This window comes from Typopeltis vanoorti, chromosome 14, assembly GCF_054136105.1.
Source record: "Typopeltis vanoorti isolate ZY-2024b chromosome 14, IOZ_Tvanoo_1.0, whole genome shotgun sequence".
NCBI classification, from domain to species: domain Eukaryota; kingdom Metazoa; phylum Arthropoda; class Arachnida; order Uropygi; family Thelyphonidae; genus Typopeltis; species Typopeltis vanoorti.
Genome location: NC_143562.1, coordinates 12,165,936 through 12,188,257, shown reverse-complemented (window position 1 = coordinate 12,188,257; position 22,322 = coordinate 12,165,936). Strand labels below are relative to the sequence as shown.

At 36.0% G+C, this 22,322-nt stretch overlaps 1 protein-coding gene across 3 annotated transcripts in view; it reads left to right on the top strand.

The window, feature by feature from the left end:
- LOC150099232 (uncharacterized) overlaps nt 1-22,322 on the top strand; it is a 44,379-nt gene that overhangs the window by 5,074 nt on the left and 16,983 nt on the right. The window contains exon 3 of one of the 3 annotated variants that reach the window (XM_090403829.1): nt 396-672. The exons of the other annotated variants lie outside the window; for them this stretch is intronic. The gene's annotated coding sequence lies outside the window, so the exon portion shown is untranslated. The remainder of the gene's footprint in view (nt 1-395; nt 673-22,322) is intronic. 3 annotated transcript variants of the gene reach the window in all.

The following is a 22,322-nucleotide window of genomic DNA, read 5'->3' as shown; positions in this document are numbered from 1 at the left end:
GCATTGCCTGATGGAGTGGTGAAAGTGAGAACGGTCAATGAGTTTAAGGAGTAGTATGATAGACTTTGTGTTTCTTAGGGGGGGACCTCCCCTCAATGAGTCTTGACAGACTTTATGTTCTTAGGAAGGCCCTCCCACGATGAGTCTTTTGACTCCATGGAGGCCTGAATAATAATAATAATAAATCTTACCAGAAATATTCAGAAGGGAAATTTCTCTGTAATTCACACTTTTTTATTTCTCCACCTCCTTTGTTTTTTAATAGATGCATACTATGCAATATTATTATCATGTCTTTTAAATTTATCAGTGTAATAAATGTTCATAATACAATTGCATAATATATTACAAATATGTTTACTTGTTAAAAACATTTTTTTTTCTTTTCTTCCTAGATACAAATTGGATCATTTATAAAAGGAGGCAAGAATGAATATTGATATCGAATTATAAGTTATCCTGAATTTAGTGCAAAACAGTTCATTTGGTTTCTATGAAGATATAAAATCAAATTGTTTTTTGTATAAAGGATAGTTATGGAGAATTCTCTGAAAGTTGAGAATTCAATACTCTTCACAAATACAGAAGAACAGGCAAACAAAAAGCTATTTTTATGTCATTCTTGTAGAGAGACACATAAACAGTCAGAACAAGTGAAAGTGCAGTTGGCAGGTAATACTAATGAAGATACTTTTATTTGTAATGCTTGTAAGAAGCCATTTACACTCTTCAGTTATCTGAAACAACAGAAATTTGATACTGATGAGCAACATCTATCATGTGAAACTATTGGAGAGTGATAAACATTTAAACAATTTGAAACAGCACAGAAAACTTCATTCTACTGTGAGGCGTTTTACTTGTGAAGCTTGTGGTAAATCATTTACATTATCAAGTCATTTGGAAAAACACACAAAAATTCACTCAAATGGGAGACCATTTATTTGTGATATTTGTGGGAAGTCATTTAATCGATTTGATTTTCTGAAAGTCCACATGATGATCCACACTAATGAAAGACCATTTATATGTGAAGTTTGTGGGAAGTCATTTAATCGATCTGATTAACTAACAAAAGACCCTGTATATGTCAAGTTTGTGGCAAATCATTTATAATGTCAAGTCATCTGAAAGAACACGAATTCACTCGAATGAGAAGCCTTTTACTTGTGAATTTTGTGGAAAATTATTTTCAGAATCTCGTTATCTGAAAAAACAAAAAAATTCACAGCAATGAAATGCAATTTACATGTGAAACATGTGGCAAGTCATTTGCATCATTAGTTCACCTGAAAATGCACATACAAATTCGCACAAATGAGAGCCCTTTTAGATGTGAAACTTGTGGGAAATCATTTATATTCTCAAATGATCTGAAAAGACATACAAGAACACACACAAATGAGAGTCCTTTTCACTGTGAACTTTGTAGGAAATCATTTAAAGTATTATGTCATCTGAAACAACATATAAGAACACACACGCAAATGAGAGACCTTTTAGCTGTGAAATTTGTGGGAAATTATTTAAAATATCAAGGCATCTGAAAGAACATGCAAGAACGCACAGAAACGAGAGGGCATTTACATGCGAAACTTGTGGAAAATCATTTATATTATCAAGTCATCTCAAAGACCACATAAGAATTCACACAAATGAAAGAAATTTTATTTGTGAAACTTGTGGAAAATTGTTTAAACAGGCAAATAATCTGACAGAACATACAGTACTTCATAGAAATGTAAGACTTTTTGTCTGTGAAAGTTGTGGGAAATCATTGAATATATTATTATTATTATTATTATTATTCAGGCCTCCATGGAGTCAAAAGACTCATCGTGGGAGGTCCTTCCTAAGAACATAAAGTCTGTCAAGATTCATCGAGGGGAGATTCCCCCCCAAGAAACAAAGTCTATCATACCACTCTTTAAACTCATTGACCGTTCTCGCCCACACCACTCCATCAGGCAATGCATTCCACGGTTCAGCCACCCTCCACGCAAAGAAACCACTCCTTACCTTCTTGCTTACGGTTTTATTGTAACTTCCAGGGATGGCCTGTTGTCATCACTCCTTCCTGCTGTTCAACCAAGCGAAAGAACTCCCCAGTGTCAACCCTCTAACCACCTCTCAACAGTTTAAAAGTCTCAATCATATCACCTCTCCTTCTATCCACCAAACTCTGCAGTTCACATTCCCTCAGCCGATCCTCATAACTATCCTTGTACAGTCCTGAAACCATCTTTGTCATCCATCTTTTATCCCTTCCACAGTTAATTTATCCCCTTCAAATCCTGGGGACCAAATCTGAGAACATTAGTCCAAGTGTGGTCTGATCAGAGACTTATACAACGGAATGATAACTCTCTTATCTCTGCAGGTCAGTGTCCTTCTCATAATTGCAGCAATTCTCTGTGTTACCTTCACCACCTTTGCAATATGTCCTCTAAGCTTCAGGTTTCTATCAATGATCAACCCCAGATCTCTTGTCTCCCCTACTTCCTCCAGTATAACTCCTCCCATAGAGTATGCAGCATCCCATCAATGTTTACCAAACCTCAAGACCTTACATTTTGCTGCATTAAACTGAGACCCCCATTCATTTGCCCATCTATCTAGCTTATTCAAATCCTCTTGCAGGGCTACCACATCTGCACTATTACTAATAATCCTTCCCAGCTTCGCATCATCCGCAAATAACTGAACATCCACTTGCAATCTACTGGCAATGTCATTGATGTAAAGGTTAAACAATATAGGTCCTAGTACTGAGCACTGTGGGACCCCTCTTGTAACCCTCTGCCTCCTTGAAACTGCTCCACCATACACAACCCTCTGATACCTATCAGACAGTCAATCCTGAATCCAGTTGACCAATCTGACATCCAGACCCATGTGCTGCGACTTAAATATCAGCTTATCATGTGGCACCCTGTCAAATGCCTTCGCTAAGTCTAAGAAAATTGCAGTATGTGCCTTTCCCTCATCTGATGTTCTTGTCACTTTATTATAAAAGGCTAGCATATTGCTAAAACAAGAGCGTCCTTTCACAAATCCATGTTGACTCTCACAGATAACGTTACCTTCATCTGCCCAATGCTGTATATGATCCCTCACTACTTTCTCCAAGATTTTAACAATTACTGATGACACACAGACTGGCCTATAATTAGACACTTCCAGTCTGTTACCACCCTTATGCAATGGCGCTGTCTTCCTTCCTTCCATTCCCTGGGCACCTTTGCTGAAGCCAGACTTTCATTGAAAAGCCAGGTTAAAGGCACTGTCAGTTCCCTAGCACATTCTCTGAAAACGTGTGGTGAAATACCATTCAGTTCCAAAGCTTTACTGACATCCAGAGTACTCAGTATCTGAAACACACTCTTCTCCTGTACCTCGAACCAGCCCTATCCCTCTAGCATTAAAACTGACTCCTCTAGGATGAAATACTCCAATAAAGTGTTCATTAAACAATTCCACTATGTCCTCTGCATCAGTCACTCTATTCCCATTTTTATCCCACAATGTCATTCTTCCACAGTCATTTCTCCTCCTACTGGCCATATAGCTAAAAAATTCCCTAGGATTTTCTTTGGATCTTAGGGCCAATCTCCTCTCATATTCCAGTTTCGCTTTCCTTACCGCACTAGTCACTCTTCTGGCCTGTGTCTTATATTCTTCATGCATCTTCTCTTTACCTATCTCCTCCATAGCCTCTTTTTCGCATGCAATTCCTGTTTAATATTGTTTGTCATCCACTTTACTCTGAATTGTGTCCTCTTCTTCACTCATGGTGTACAACTTACCATTGCTGCTAACAAATATTCTTTCACAATTTCCCATGCACTAATGATATCCCAGCCTTCCAATTCCTTCCTCCATGAAACTTCCCCAAGTTGATGTCTAAGACTATTATAATCACATTATCATCATTATCACGAATCATGGGCTCACTGCTCATTGATGTCTGATGCCTGTTTCACAATCTTCTTCCACCTTTCTTTGTCCAGTGCACAGTGTCCCAGTTTTTGTACACATATTCCACACCAGTCTTTTATATCGTCTATCCATTCTCTGTATGGTCTACCTCTTCTGTTTAAACCATCCAAAATACCAAACATAAATGTCTTTATCTTCCGGTCCTCACTCATTCTACAGATGTGTCCAAATAATTGCAGTTTCCATTTTATAATCTTCTGCATTGGATTCTGTTTTGGTTGTATCTTCTGATAGAACTCTTCATTGGTGATTTTCTGTACGCATCCTATTCTTAGAATCGTCCTGTAACAAGTTCTTTCAAATGACAAAATTCTTTTTCTTGATTCCTTATTTATTACCCACGTTTCAGATCCGTACAGTACACCACTGAAGATGCATGTTTCCAATACTCTTAGTTTTGTTTGCAGACTGATCACTTTACTTTTCCAAATGTTATCCATGGCCTTCAGATTTGTTCTTCCCTTTGCAATCCTGATCTTTATTTCTTTTTTACAGTCCAAGTCATATGCCAGTTTACTTCCCAAATATGTGAATTGTTCTACATTTTCTATATCAGTTCCATCCACTTGTATCTTTTGTTTCATGTTCTTCTCAAATACCATTGTCTGTTTTCTCCAAGTTCATAACAAGTCCAAATCTCTTCCCTTCCTCATTTAACAGTTTCAGTGTTTTTTGTAGTTCTCTTTCGTCTTCTTCAATAATAACAATGTCATCTGCAAATCTCAGATTGTTAATTCTCATTCCATGTACAGATATTCCTTTGGCATCTTCTTTCATTTTATCCATTGCTCTTTCTAAATGTGCGATGAAAATGTTTGCTGATATTGGGTCTCCCTGTCTAGTACCTCTGCTTGTTTTAAACCATTTCCCGAAATCATCACATATTCTAATTGCTGCAACTGCATTCTAGTAAACATCTTTTAATATAGCTATTAGTTTTTTTATCAATTCCATAGGATTCCAGAACTGCTAATGTCACTTTCTGGTCAATACTGTCAAATGCTTTCTGAAAGTCAACAAAGCAAGTGTATATGTTTTTTTTTTCTCCTAGCTTTCTCTGCTATTAACCTCATTGTCAAAATCTGTTGAATTGTAGTTCTGTCCTTCCTAAATCCTGCTTGCTCGTCTGCAATGAGGTATGCTTTCAGTTGTGTTCTCAATCTTTCTGTCAATATGATCACCATCACTTTACCAAGGTGACTTATCAAGGCAATTTGTTCTATAATTTTTACATTCTAGCTTATTTCCTTTCTTGTATAATGTTACTAATATTGATTTCACCCACTCCTCTGGCATTTTCCCTTCTTTCCATACCATATTCCATAATTGGTGCATTTCTGTAACCATACTTTCAGTAATGTTATCATTACCTGTAATGTTATCATTACCAGGACTCTTGTTGTGTTTTAGCCTTCCTGTTGCTTTTTCTAGCTCTCCTCTTAAAATGTCCATATCATGCTCATTACCTGGTGGTGATATCTGCTTCAATTCTTCAGTGAGTTTCCCAATGCTATCTGAATCTAGTTTTTCTTCATATAACTCACTACAGTATCTTGCCCACCGCTATACAATTTTTTCTTTATTCATCAATACTTTGCCCTTTTCATCTTTAATTGAGGTCTGTGTGGTTGCCACTTTCTATTAATGGTTCTGTTCATTTTGTATACCGCCCTTGTTTTATGCTCTCCATAGTACTGTTCTGTATTGTTGCATTGGGCTTCTAACCATTTCATTTTATCCGTTCTGACTACTTTTTTCACCTCATTATGCTTTCTTCTACATTGCTCTTCTATTTGTTCTGATGTATCCCTTCTTATCTTCAACATTCTTTTCTTCTGTACTAACTTCAGTGTTTCTTGTGTAATCCATTTCTTCTTGATCTTCTCTTCTTCTGGTACTGTTTCTTCTGTCGCCTTCATTACTCTTTTCACTCTTAAATTCGAGTTTTTTTCTTTCTCCACACTTTTAAGTTTCTCTGCTAACACTGTTCTGTACCTTCTTCCTATTTCTGCTTCACTTATTCATGCTGTATCTCTTCTATTCTGATGTTGGGGTTTAATTTCAACTTGATGTTTGCAATCACTAAATTATGGTACGAGTCTATATTCGCTCCTTGAAAAGTTCGACATTGCTGTACTGATGTTATCCATCTTCTTTTAATCTTAATCATATCAGTCATGTTTTTGGTTTTCCCATCATTTGATCACCACATCCATTTTCTACACTCCTTTTGTTGGAATCTTATGTTACAGATCATCATCTCGTGGTCCACAGCAAATTCTAACAATTTTTCACCTCGTTCATTTCCTTCTCTGAAACCATATTTTCCAATGACTTTTTCCCAACCATCATTATCTATTCCAACTTTGGCATTCCAATCTCCTTCAATAATTAGCACATCTTGCTTTGGTATTGTTTCTATTGTCTCTGTCAGATCTTTGTAGAATAAGTCAATATCTTCATCTGTGCTGTCTGATGTGGGTGCATATATCTGGACTATTGATATGTTGAATGGTTTTGCCTGAAATCTTGCTACTGTGATTCGTTCATTTACTGGTTTGTAGCCTAACAGTGCCTCTCGAGCTCTTTTGCTGAGAAGGAAGCCAACTCCTGCTTCCTGCATGGTGTCATGTCCTGACCATATTGCTTCGCATCCATTGATCTCTCTAGATGATGTCCATTATCTCCAGATGATGGACATCATCTCTGCCAATCCTAGTATATCCCACCGATATCTCTTCATTTCTTCACGAAGTAGTTCTAATTTTCCTGACATCCAGAGTGTCTGCACATTCCATGTTCCTACTGATAACAGTTCTGTTAGTTTCTGTTTCCTTTCGGTATCCCACTTTTCGATCCAACCCCGATCGCTCGATTGGTATCACGGACCTTGTTTATCCGGGCGACGCCCGAGCCGGCATGTAGCTGTTGGTTGTATAGGCATCAGATAACAGTCGTGTTTTTTCTTTACGGTCAGAGCATCGACACTCATCTGACCGACCCTCCTCCTTTATCCAGGCTTAATCACCTGCATTATAATTCCACATAAGTTCAAGTCATCTAAAAAAACACAAGAAATCACATAAATGAGAGACCTTTTACTTTTCTTTGATACTTAATGAAAATTATTTCCAGTTGTCTGAAGCTAGACAATTGTAATATGGTTTAATGTTAAATCTAGTGTTAGACAAGGATGTACATTATCTCCTCTGTTATTCATTATCTATGTGGATCATATTATGAAGGGAAGTTGTATTAAATCTGATATCAAAATTGGAGATGCTAATGTCAGCTCTATGCGGATGATGTTATACTTTTAAGTAAATCCGCTACAAGTCTGCAAGATTCCCTGACTAAATTGAATAACTGTTGTAATAGATATATAAGATGGTCAGCAATAACAAGACAACAATAATGAAAATAGGCAGAAGCATTGAAAATATCAACTGCTTTGTGAATGGAGAACCTATAGAACAAGTAAAACTTTTCAGCTACTTGGCACGATTTTTAGTGAAGATGGTAAATTAAATATGGAAATAGACAACAGAATCAACAAAGCTGGTATGGTAGGAGGTCAACTGAATAAATTCATATGGAGTAAGAGAGAAATTAGTCAGAACACTAAATTAGCTGTATACAAGACAGTGTTCAAACCACTTTTAACTTATGGATCTGAGAGCTGGGTCAGAAGTAAAACACTTGACCAAAGACTAGACACCACAGATATGAGAGTCCTGAGAAAGATTAGGGGCATGAACAGATGGCATCTATGGCAATATAATATTAAAAACAAGGATATTAGAAAAGAACTTGACATTGTTAGCATCCAGTAATGTGTTAGCAGAGCTAATCTCAGGTGGTATGGTCACTTAAATAGAAGGAGAGAGGAAAGAGCAAAACTTTTCTCTGCCAGGTTGGCAGGAAAAGACCCAGAGGAAGACCAAGATATAGGTGGATTGATACAATAAAAAGTGCCTTAGAAGACAGAAATATAAGATCTAACAACGTGGGAGCCTTGACAGGTAATAGATTGATTTGGAGGAAAATTGTAGATAGGAAGTTGGTAATGATGTAAAAATTTCATGTAGTACTGTCATATACTGTCATATACATATAAATCCTGACATTCACCCCCTTGAGGGTGAATGTCAGGAATTTGATGATGATGCCTGAAGTTAGAAAGTATTTCAATGTAAAGAGAATGCTGTAATGGGAAAATTTCTGTGAAGTGTTTAAGCCAGTGCTTTCTAAACTTTTCATGTTGGTGACACACTTTTTAGACAAACATAATTTCGCGGCACAGTAATTCAGTCTGATGGGTCACTTGGCCAGATCAGCTGTAGTTTAAGTATATGCTTTTATAATTATATTTTGTATAACTTTTAGAAGGTTTATTTAAAAATCTCTTCCTGTTCATCCGATACCGGGTTAATAAAAATTCACTATTTATAGTAAGTGTTTAATCACTTACTCCTTTTAAAACTGATCCCATCATTACTATAACAAGCAACTCCTTTTGATATTTGATAAGATCAAATATCATATAACTCCTTTAAAGGTTGCGTGATATAGTTAGACTATATTCTTGTTTTTATTTGAGCAACCAAGTAACTTGCCTTTTGAGTTTTCTCTGATGTGTTCATTCTCTTGGTGAACGATGTAGACTGCTTCTTTATAGATTTTGAAAGTTCAATAAAGTATTCTACTGGCTTTTCTGACAAATGACTGTGTTTTGAGGTAAAATGGCGCTTTAATTTGTTTGGTACCATACTTTCATTTGTAAGTATCGCCCCACAAACTAAACACTGGGGACAAGGATGGTTTTCATTACCAGAAAATGTGAACTCCAATTTCATATAATCTTTATTGTATAAACAAGGCATGGAAAATTTTCCTTTACAATTCTTCCATATTAATGCAGACCGTTCAACAGTTGATTCTTGTATAGTTTCCTCTATAGTTAATACATTTTGTTCATCACAAACGTCACCTTCAGGTTTTCTTTTATTAATTAGAAACTTATTCATTTTACGGGTAATTCAACACCAATTTGATAAATAAAACTGCGAATTTATTGTAAAGCTTTAACAGTAACTAAACATAAAATAAAAGCACCAGCTCTTCATTTATTCATGTTGCAGTTAGAATAAACATCAATAACATTGGTATGAATAAGTGGGGCACTTTATTTTTATTGGTTGAACGATAATAAAACCGAGCGACTACTATGTGATAAAACCACAGGAATGAATTTGGCTGCATTTATTCTCCATTATTTATCAAAATATATTGATATGAAATATTCTTAAAGATAAAAATAATTAAAAGATAGTTTGAATATATAATTTTGAAAGTAAAATTTAAATTCTAGAATGTAAAACATCTTGCAGTTACATTCTATTTAAAGTAAAGTATTTTTGGGACTCCTTAGTGCGGGTCTGCACAATTTAGCTTCTGTTTACATTTACTGTCACTCATACTTGAATGAACAGTAGAAAACCCTAATGAAAATGAAACTGATGGTGATGGTTGCATGCAAGTCGGTATAGACTCAGGGAGTAGGTTCTGAGCGGTTGATCAAATATCTTCTTTAACGGCGCTAACTAAAAGTCATACTGGTACTTTGCAAAATGGATTCCACTATGGAAATTTTCAGCGATTATTCTGTTTAACGCTTTATGTTAGCGCAACACACCTTCACACTGCAACTGACACACTAATGTGTTGTGACACACAGTTTGGAAAGCTCTGGTTTAAACAATCAGATTATCTGAAAGATAATCTGATTGCTTAAACCAGATTATCATGCATGCATGCATTGAAAATGGCAGTTTATTCTCACTATGTGTTGAGATTCCAAACTGAGAACTGGATTCATGGCATGGGAATTTATTTTCAAGAACATACTATTTTAACACACTTGCGGATGTTCATTCTAAGCCTTGTGGCCCCCTAAGCCTTCAGAAAGAAATTCATCATATGTACCATCGAAGAGATAGGGGTATAGGTTATGCCATAATAGTTCTGCTTGATAGTTTACATTATTATCAAACTATGAAAATTTTTTTTTTTCAAATTAATCTGTGTTTTTCAAAATTACAATATTGGCAATCATTACATTATCTTCTAACACTTGCGCAGCCAATCTTTTATGTTCCATGCACAAATTTTTTCATGTTGAAGTTCAGATGCACTCTATCACTCTTGTATCCTTAAAAACTCCCAATAAAAATATGTTAATATAGACATGATATATTGATTTAATCATCATCATCATCATCCATATCAAGGATTTAGGCCTAGCATGGCCTGTTCCGGCCTTAGAAGTCATCGTTGAATCGTTTAAGAGAACGTCCTGGTTTTCTTTTTCCTAATGGCTTGTACTTGAAGGCTTGTTTCGGTAATCTTTCTGTTTTCATCCTTTCAACGTGTTCCATCTATTTATGTTTATATTTTTTAATTTTTTCTATTATTGGGTCTTGGTTTAATTCTTTCATAATTTCTTCCTTTCTTTTGTGATCAAATGGGGTATACTTTGCAGTTTTTCTCATGAACTTCATTTCTGCTGTTATTAATCTTTGTTTATCGTTTTGTTTTATTGTCCAGATTTCGCTTCCATACATTAAGACTGGTAGGGCTAATGTATTGTATACTTTTTTATTATTATTATTGTTGTTCCGTGCAACTCCAAGGAGTCGACAGACTCATCAAGGGAGGCCCTAATATCATGTCAAGAACAACTATTCGACATTCACACAGTATCTATCATACCTTGCCTTGAACTCAAGGCAAGGTATGATAGATACAACAGACTCTGGAAGCTTATTCCACTCATTCACCACTCTCCAAGTAAAAAACCTAGCTCTAACACCCTTGTCAACCACGCTCTTGCCCAGCTTCCATGCATGGCCCCTAGTCCTCCCACCACCAGTCATACTTTCAAAAATATCTTCTGGATCAATCTTGTAGAAACCCTTCAGTAATTTGAATGTCTCAATCATATCACCCCTCCTTTGCCTTTCGTCCAATCTCTGCAACCCACAAATCTTCAACCTATTCTCATAAGGTTCATTCCACAGACCTTCTATCATCTTGGTCACTCGTCTCTGGATCCTCTCCACTTCCTCCCCATCACGAACAAACCCTGGTGCCCATAACTGGGCACAGTAGTCCAGATGGGGTCTTATCAAGGCTCGATACAGAGGAACAACAATTTGTTTGTCTCTGCATGTTAAAGTATTTTTCAGAAGCCAAGTGATTTGATGAGCTGATTTAGTCATTTTTGCAATGTGCCCCCTAAATTTCAATTCCCTATCCACTAACACTCCCAAATCTCTGGCCTCATCAATCTCCTGGAGTACGGTTCCACCAATGCGATATACTGCTGCTATTCTTTTCACCCCAAAGTGCATAACCTTACACTTTGCCACATTAAATTGACATCCATTTTCCTTAGCCCAGTTCTCCAAACTATCCAAATCATCCTGTAACATTTTGACATCCTGTGCACTCATGATTGCTCTACCCAACTTTGCATCATCAGCAAACAAGTGAACAATTCCTCTCAAATCCTTTCCTATATCATTGATGAACAAATTGAAAAGCAGTGGTCCAAGAACAGCCCTGTGGCACTCCACTAGTCACAAGCTGTCTTTTAGACTCCACTCCTGAATAAACCACTCTCTGGTATCTCTCCTTCATCCACCCTCCTATCCATCTCACCAACCCTATATCTATCCCCATCTGCTCCAGTTTACTGATTAGGGTTCCATGTGGTATCCTGTCAAAGGCCTTGGCAAGGTCCAGTAGTATCACTGTAAACCCATTACCCCTATCCAGTTCAGCCATCACTGTGTTATAGTGTTTTAGTCTGGTTTGTTTTTGAACTAGGTTTGGTTTAAATATAGAGTTAATTAGACCTGTTATTTTTAAATATTTTGCAATTTTTACATTTATATCTTTTTCATTTTCATATGTAATCATACATTATAGGTAGTTAAATGAATTCACCCGTTCTAAGATCTTGTTATCTATTACTATTTTAGTTCTTGCTGGATCTTGTCCAAATTTAAAGGCCATAGTTTTTGATTTTTCTGTTGATATTATCATACCATAATCTTTGGCTATCTCATTTAGATCTAAAATAGCTTTCTGTAAGTTATCTTTAGAATTTGTAATTATTATTTGGTCGTCGGCAAAAAGGAGAGTGTTTAAGTTCACTGTAGGAGAAAGTTTAATTCCTTGATGTAAATTTTTATTCCATTTTATTATTATTTAATTTAAGTAAATATTAAAAAGTGTTGCTGAGAGGGGACATCCCTGTCGGACCCCTTGGTTTATCTCTCTCATATATGATAGCTCATGATTTAATCTTATTTGTATTTGATTATTTTCATATATACTTGTGATAGCTTTTAGGATATTATTTGGTATTTGTCTTTCTTTTAATATGTTAAATAATATGTTTCTTTTAACTTGGTCAAATGCTTGGTCAAAAACTTGGTCAAATTGATTTAATATAAAAACAAAATAAACATCACTTACCTTAAGGAGACTTCTGAGCATGTTTTGATTTTGCCAAGCTTTTAATGTTTCGAGTTAAATTAGTTACTGAGAGCAGCAGAGAATTCTTCAAATTTGAATAAGTGTCTCTTGTGACTTCATTTTATTTTTAATCAATTTCATGGCTGAAAATGCTTGTTCACATCTGTATGTCATTCTGAAACGACAGATATATCTAGGGGCAGATTTTCCTAATTCTGGAAAATGCTCACAGGATAGAGATTGCCAGATATTAATCATGTCTGAAGCTTTTGTGAATATGGGAAGCTCATCAAATTTCATGTTCAATATTGAACTTGTTTTCAAAATAAGTTCCATTTATATGTTACTAGTTATCTTCATGATTTTTGTTCAAAAGTGAAAATGGATTTATAAATGCAAGTATGCTATTCTCTTCTTTAGCAAAATTATAAAAATGACTTTCACCTGATACTTGCAATAATCGTATTTTTTTTAATATATTTTATAAAATTGCCTTAGGATCAAGCCAATCAATCTGCAGAAGATGTACACAAAACAATAATCGCTAAAAAAATAATTACTAAGTTTAGTTTTTTTTCTACACATCGGTTTTAATACTCTTAGCATAGATAAGCTTGCTTTTTTATCATTACGGTCCAATGCCCAATTCTAATTATCTAATGTGCCATAGGTTGGCCATCCCTGGTGCTGAGGCAATGTTTCTGAAATTTTTTTTTTCTTTAGTGAAGATTAGATGAAAGGCTAATCAATGTAAACAATGGAAGATACCATATAGTATTCTGCTTCTGTGCTAGATATCTGAATTTTAAGAAGTAAATTTATTGTTTTAAGTTGTATCTGAATATGTTTGAATTAACCATATATTGAAGATACACGTGTGAGCTGTCTTTTTCTTGTGTAATTGTGTGCAAGAAAATTTGTTGCTATGCTTTCCTTAGTGAACTTAAGGATTGATGAAAAACATGTTTTGATTTTCCAGAGCAAGATAGTTTGAGTTTGTTGTTTGAGTCTCTGACCAAAATATCTTAACTTCTGCCTCTGGAGATATTTGTAGCTCAGTGGGAGTGGCATGTGTTGTCCATAGTACTAAATCACCCAAAGATAGACTGTCGTAAGTTCAAGTCTAGTTGAGAACTAGAGGAACTTTTACTAGCCTTTTTCATATGGTTCATAAGTTAGTTGATGTCTGGCACAGGCAAGCAGGTTTTTTCTCCTAGAAAATTGGTGTTTTTTTGTTTGATAAGCTTGAGAAAATTGACCCTAGAACCCACACTATTTTCAGACAGTAAATATAGTATTAGTATTAGGAATAAAAGGCATTAGCTTATTTTTTATTATTATAATACAAACATCTCCTGGAGTCGAGACTCATTCAGGAAGCAATAGTAAGATGCATTCTAACAGAGATGTTTATCATATCTTGTCTTAAATTGAGCCAATTTAAGACAAGATATGATAAAATTCAACCACTCTCCATGCAAAACCAGAATGCACCACACCTTTATACAGCCTCTAAGAATGACTTCTTGTCTCTATCCCCATCCCACCTTCAATTCTTTGAAAAATATCCTGAATATCCAACTGATAAGCACCTTTTAACAATTTATATATCGACCAGGTTAACAGACTGATTAGCATACCTGCTCTCCAATGAACAGGCTGAGGTTCGAATCCCACAATGGGCATGGATGTTTATGATTCTTTAAGCTGGAGATGAATTTCATTGTCTCATTGTCTGGTGCAAGACCACTGCTCAACTTATTGCTGGCTTGAAAAAGTTCAATGTTTGGTGTCTACAGCAGGGTTTCTAGACTATGTAAAAAAATAAATTAAAAATAGAAAGAAATTTAAAATCATTTAAAAAAATAAATTTTGCCCATCCACGGTACAAAGTGTACTATAGGTTTGCAACTATCCTTTTGTGGGCGAAAGAAACATTACAGAAAAAAAAATGTCTCAGTCATGGTGCCCCCTTCTCATTTGCCTATTTACCGGAGTCTGCAAATTATATTTGTTCAACCTGCCTTTATAGTCAGTATTCTATAATCTCGATACTGCTTTTTTTTTTTTATTAATCTGCCAGTGAACTTATCACTGTGCTCTGATTTGGTCACACAGGTGACCAAATCGGAGCACAGTGGTCCAGATGTTGTCTAATCAAAGTCTTGTACAATGGAATGACCACATCCTTATTTCTACTTGTCAGTGTTCCTAGTATATTGGTATTTCTTTGTGCTGTTTTTATCATGTTTACCATATGTCTTTTGAACTTCAATTCTCTATTCACCAACATTCTTCACTTTCTCTACAACCTATAATACCCCTCCAATGTGATACACAGCATCACATTTTTGAGATCCAAAGTGCAAACCCTATAATAGTATAGGGTTTATTTTAGTGCAAAGTATAAACCCTATAAAAGTGCAAACAACCTATAATACCCCTCCACAGCATCACATTTTTGAGATCCAAAGTGCAAACCCTTTCATTTATTGGTGTTGAATTGATATTCCCACTTGTCTCCCCACATAGCCACTCTGTTTAAATCGCTCTGAAGCATCAGTACATCTACATCATTCCTAATAATTTTTCTCAAATTAGCATCATCAACAGCTGAATGTGTGGTTCCCACCGATGAAACATTAAAAACCTATAGTACATTTTTGTAGCATGGGTGGGATAAGTTTTTTTTTCTGCCATTTTCATCAATTTAATATATTTTTTGTGATTTTGTATTATTATTATTATTTTTTTTTTTTACATAGTCTGGAAACCCTACTCTAAAGACCAAACATGGAACTTTTTCAAGCCACTTTAGGCCTCCAATAAGCAGGGTAGTTGTCTCTATTTGCCATTCCCATTGTCCATAACTTATACATCACTTTATTATGTGGTAGACTGTCAAATGCATTTGCAAGATCCAGAATTATTATCGTATATGAATCGCCCATATCCAGCACTGTAGTAGCCCTATCAAATGTAAGTAATTTAGTAAAACAAGACCTCCTTTTCACAAACCTTGACCTCTATGTACATAATCTTTTCCTTATCTACCCAATCCTGTATTCTATTTCTAAACAGTCTCTCCAAAACTTTAACAGCCACTCCAGAAATGCAAACGGGCTTGTAATTTGAAAAATCTGTTTTGCTCCACCTTTAAGCAGTGAATAATCCTTCTCTCTTTCCACTCATAGGGATCGTTGAAGACACAAGATTCTTGTTAAGCAACCAAATCAATGGTAATGTCATTTCCTTAGCACTTTAGTTCACACCATGTGGTGAAATCCTGTCCAGTCCAATAGCCTTATTCACATCAAGATACATAAATAATTATAGACTTTTACCTCATTCACCTTCGAGGAACTAAGTTGAAGTATTTATTCCTCAACTTCCTGCTTCCTTGAATAGTATCATTACCACAAGGATGAGAAATCCTTAGCAAAATGATCACTGAACAGTTCCACAATAACTTCTTTGATCACCCTTATGCCATCTCCATCCAGCATAGTTATCCTTCCATAATCAGTCCCTTGCTAGTTGCATAGCAAAACTCCTCAGGATTTTTCTTAGCCTGTTTCACTAGTCTCCTCTCATGATCTAACTTTACCCTTGTTATGCTTGTCACTCTTCTTCATCATCATCATCAAATTCCTGCCATGTACCCTCAAGGGGTGTACAGGATATGATAGTACTACATGAAAAAAATTACATCATTACTAACTTCCTATCTACAATTTTCCTCCAAATCAGTCTATTACTTGTCAAGACTCCAACATTATCAGATCTTATATTTCTATCATCTAAGGCACTTTGTACCGTATCAATCCACCTATATCTTGGTCTTCCTCTGGGTCGTTTTGCTGCCAACCTGGCAGAGAACACTTGTTTTGCTAATCTTTCTTCGCCCATTCTGTTTAAGTGACCATACCACCTGAGATTAGCTCTGCTAACGCATTCCTGGATGTTGACAACGTCAAGTTCTTTCCTAATATCCTCATTTTTAATATGATACTGCCATTGATGCCATCTGCTCACGCCTATAATCTTTCTCAGGACTCTCATATCTGCGGTCTCTATTCTTTGGTCAAGTGTTTTACTTCTGACCCAGCTCTCAGTTCCATAAGTTAAAACTGGTTTGAACACTGTCTTGTATACAGCTAATTTAGTGTTCTGACTAATTTCTCTCTTATTCCATAAGAATTTATTCAATTGACTTCCTACCATACCAGCTTTGCTGATTCTGTTGTCTATTTCTATATTTAATTTACCATCTTCAGTAAAAATCATGCTTAAGTAGCTGAAATGTTTCACTTGTTCCACAGGTTCTCCATTCACAATACAGTTGACATTTTCAATGATTCTGCCTATTTTCAATGTCTTTGTCTTTTTATTGCTGACTTTCATACCATATCTATTACAACAGCTACTCAATTTAGTCAGAGAATCCTGCAGATTTGTAGCGGATTTATTTAGAAGTATAACATCATCCGCATAAAGCAAAGAGCTGACATTAACCTCTCCAATTTTAATATCATGTTTAATACCGCTTTCCGTCATAATGTGATCCATATAGATAATGAATAACAGAGGGGATAATGTACATCCTTGTCTCACACCAGATTTAACATTAAACCATCTTCCCCTACTTCCTTCAATTCTAACTGCTGACTTACAACTCAAATAAAGGCTAAGTATTGCTTGATATAATGCCCCATTGACACCATATAACTGTAGTGTATTGAATAGCTTCTCTCTTGGCACCTTGTCATATGCCTTTTCCATATCGACAAAACTTAAATACAGATCTCTGTTATATTCCCATGCTTTCTCGACTATTTGTCGTAAAGTGAAGATCTGATCCTGGCAGCCTCTTTTTTGGCCTGAATCCAGCTTGTTCTTCACCAAGCTTTTCTTCCACAATTCTTCTCAACCGTTTCTCAAGTATACTTGCATAGATCTTGCCAGGAACACTCAGTAGGGAAATACCTCTGTAATTCTCACATTCAGTTTTATTTCCCTTTTTATATATGGGTACTATGAGAGCTCTACTCCAATCATTGGGAATTCGTCCCTCTGTCCAGGCTTTCTGAACTGTGCAGTGCAGCCACTGTAAGACTCTTATACCACCATATTTCAGCATTTCTGGTCGAATATCATCTACTCCTGCTGCCTTTCCACATTTCAAGCCTTTGATGGCTTTTTCTACTTCAAGTATGGATATGGATTCCTGACTGCATGCCTGGTCAGTGTTTTTTACCACGGTGCTGTCATCGCTGCTTGTTTCATTTAGCAGTTTTTCAAAGTAATTACTCCATACTTCAAGGATATCTTTTTCTTCCGTTTTCATGTCACCTTTATCATTTCTAACTCCTTTTACAGCACTCTTTCCTCCATTCCTAAGCTTCTTCAACAACCTCCAGAATATTTTGCCACCTTCTTGATATTTATTTTCAATATTCTTGCCAGAGTCCTCCCATGACTTTTGTTTAGCTAGTTTTACACAGTGTTTAGCATTCTTGCATTTGTCTCTGTATTCTCTAAGAGCACAAGCTGACTTATTTGACAGGAACTTTTGATATGCTTTCTTCTTTTCCTTCACTGCCTCTTTAACTTCCTGTGTTCACCAAGGAGTTCTGATTTTTTTATCCTTGCAGACAACCTCACCACATGCCTCTCTGGCAGAATCAATCAATGTTTTCTTCAGAGTTTGCCACTGAATCTCCAAAATTTGATTCCTGTTCTCAAACTCTTTCATTTTTTCTTCAATAATCTTTGTGTATTTTAGTCTACAGTTCACATCTGAGAGCTGCTCAACTTTTATTCATTTTAAAACTTTCTTACATGTCATTCTTTTCAATATGAAATTCAATTTTATTCTGCTCAAGACTAAATAGTGATCGCTTCCAATTTCAAATCCTCTGTACACTCTGGTGTCCTGCACCAGGGAGAAAACATCAATATCAACAATAGCATAGTCAATGAGACTTTTCTTATTCCTTGCCTCTTCTCTCCATGTGAATTTGTGCACATTTTTATGTTGGAACATGGTGTTAGTAATACCAGTGCATGTCCTAAGCAGAAATCCAACAGATATTTGCCGTTATTATTAGATTTGCTCTTTTCTCCAAATTTTCCCAAAATATTTTTGTATGTCTCATAATCATTTCCTACTCTGCTGTTTAGATCCCCAACAAGGACCAACTTTTCCTTTTTCATCGTGTCAGTTGCTTTTTCTAAAGCCTCAAAAAATTCCTCCACTTCTACCTTAGTAGAACCTTCTGTGGGACCACACAAATAAGTCTCATTGTCCAGTTCCCCATTCTCATATTTGCCCACATTACTCTACTTGAGACTGACTGCCATTCAAGAAGATTAGCCTCGTATTTTGTGTTGAATACTTTGTATTTATTGCTCAGAAAGATCTCACCAGTTTTTGTCTTTTTTGTTTCAGTCACCCCTATTATGTCGATCTGGTACTTATCTAATTCCTCATGTTGAAAGTTTGCTTGGGCCTGGCTCCCACTGAAGAGACCTCAATAAAGGTCGAAACTAGTCTGGGTAGTGGCCCTTCCCTTAATGCATAACATTAGACATATCCGCAAGGAGATGTGTTTTGCATTATAGGAGATACTGAGACAGGAGTATTGGTAGCTTGCTCCACCTTTGCAACGAGCTGCCCTGGTGTGTACCACCTTACCTCAGTCCTGAAGATACTTTCAGGCGCAAACTTTGTTTGCTCACACTTGGATAAAGGATTAAACTAAATTTATTATAATCTAATTCCTCAGCTAGCTCCATTTCTTTGCCATTCAGGCTTCTTATATTGATAGTACCGATCTTTAACTCTGGTGATGTTGAGTTGGGGTTTGTTTTCAGATTTGTTCCAGTAGCTGACTTTTCGCTGTTCGCCCTGGTTCCCTGGTGAAAACAACGGGGGCCTTGTTTAACCGGGCGACGCCCCAGCTGGCATGAAATTTTGTCATGTCGTACCATCATTTTTCATTTTGGTTTAACCAATAAGAATACAATTTGGTCAGCTAAATCCCAAATTGCCAACCCATCCTCGTTCGTTCAGTATCCAAGTAGATACCCAACAGGGTGCACCATGAGAAGGTGAGGATTGGAAATTAGGTCAGAAGCCCTGGTCAGTTCTCCGCATTCCTTTAAAGGCTATGCGGAGGTCTTCTCTCTCAGTTTTACAGCTTTGACCCTTAAGCACCCCGTCACTCTTCTTGCTTATGCTTTATAAATTTCATGTAACTTTTCACTTCTTACAAGTTTATATTTTCTCTGTAATCTTTTTTTCTTCGATTCCAGATTAATTTATCCTCTCACTCATGTAAAGCCTATTTTATTCTTTTTGATTTAGGCACACAGTCTGTTATTTCCAATATGAATATCTTGAAGTTTCTTTTCCCATGGAACGCTGCTATGCTGTTTTCTGAACTTTCCGTAATCTCCTACCATATAATTCCACATATCTTCTTATTTTTATACCTCTGCATGCCTTCTCACCTTCCAAGTCAGGACTATATGATCACTGTCACCAACTGTACTTCCTTCTTTTCCTGTTGCTCACACACGTCACTAATGTGCTATAGGCCTTGTGAAACCTTTCATGTATGGATTAGATATATATATGTATATAGATACACACACACATATATGTATGTATACATATGTGTGTGTGTATCTGATCTATATATCTGGCCTTTCAGATATATAGAGGGATTGAAGTGGGTATGTGAGAAAGGGAGCATTGATTAGCAGGATTGCCGTCTTCTGGATAGAATCAAACATCTTAGAGAGGATTTTGGAGCACCATCCTAAATAAGGGAGCAATATTCAATAGCTGAGCAGATTTGGGATTTGTATAGTTAGTAGTTGTGAAGTAGTGTTTTGTGCAAAAAAAGTACACCAAGTTTTTGGGTTACTGCAGAAGTTACAGTTGATGTGCCAGAAAAAATCAGAGGTGAAGGTCAGTCGAAGGGAAATCTGATGATGGTTGGATATTTCAGTATTATTGAAGGTAAAGAGGAGGGACGCAAGTCCTTTCTTGTGAGAGATCCGACAGGGCTGAGTTTTTGTGGCATTAAAGTCTACAAGGTTGTCCTTACCCCCAGTTAAATGTATCAAGGAGATTGAAGTTCAAGCCAATGGTCATGGTTGATCCTGAGGATTTTAATACTTGAGCACCACAAGGTTTATCAAATGAAAAGGAGGAATGGAATGTACAGTCATCACCGAAGCTATGGGTAGGATTGGAAGTCTGAGAGAGAGCAGGTCATTTTTGTATAAGAGGAAGAGAGTGAGTGAAAGAACAGAGCCCTGGGTACTCCTGCATTGGTGAAGAAATCAGAGGAGAAGAAACCATCCACCATGATATGTAGGAAGAAGGCTGGTTGCAGAGTGTGGAAGTTTATATTTCTCACATATATATCTTCCTTAATCTCATACCATATCCCTGAGTACTAGTAGTGGGGAAAAACAGATGTCCTATCACTTATTCCATTAGTTAAACTTTTTGCATGTTCACTAAAATCCTTTAAATTACCTGACCCTCTAATTTTGCTACCATGCTGTGCAACCAAACTGATTGCTTTTCTTATTAGATATTGCGAAACACATTTGGTTTTTAAATCTTTATGATAGTGGACTCAGTATCTTTGTTATCACCATGCCAAATAGAATTACTTGATTTGGAAGTCTGCTGCTGCTTTTATTAAATTTTCTCTTTTCCATTTCCTTTCTTCCCTTAGCAGTAAAACTGCACATGCTGTAATGTGAGTTTCTAGCACACAAGGCATGAAGGGAAGGCCAGGTAGTGTAGTTAAGGTTTTGAATATTAGTATGAGTGAGTAGCGAGGTCACCTATTTTTAATATACAATTTTATTTTATATATTGTGTTTACACACATACACACATTTGTTAATAAAATATAATAAAAATAAAACAGTTTTCAAGTATGTTGCATACTGAAACACCAAATATATGGAGAAAGAACCTGTGAACTTAGTATAAACTGTTACATGGCTTAATCAATAAAAGAACAAATGTTGCAATCATCAGGATTATGAACATATAGTACCCATAATAAATAAACAATGATACAGTTTTATGTATGTCAGAAATTTTGGAGTTTCAGTATTTTAAATGAGAATATGTGTGTGTGTGTGTGTGTGTGTGTGTGTGTGTGTGTGTGTGTGTGTGTGTGTGTGTGTGTGTGTGTTGCCTAAATAATCAATACGGCTACTTGTAATTGTGACTCAGCAGCTTGCCTGCAAAATGAAGAATTTATGAAATGTATAAACTTGGCTCCATACCGTACAGAATTTTTAGTGAAGGAAATTCTGAGCTCTTTACTCAGCTGAAGCTATCAAATTTAGGAAGGTGATCTGATGAGCAACTGCTCATATGCAGGGAAAGGCTAAGTACTTTTTTTGTAAAACTCAAAGAGAGCTAGAGATGCATCTGATTATGCTTTAAGAAAATTTTGTTAAATGAATATTCTAGAAAGTTGGATTGAGAATAAGACTGACTAGTCTTGTGTACGGTTTAAAGTGAGATGAAAATTTGAATTTAGAAATGGATCGAAAAAGAACTTAGGTCTGTGTATGGAAAAGAAGTATATTGAATATTGAACAAGCATTAAAAATGGTTGAGAAGTGCTTATTACAAACAGTGATTCCTTTATCAGTTTAAACCTATTTTTTAAACTTATTTTTTAAAGTTGTCAGCTTAGTTGAACCTAATACCTGTAAGTTGACATCAAATAATC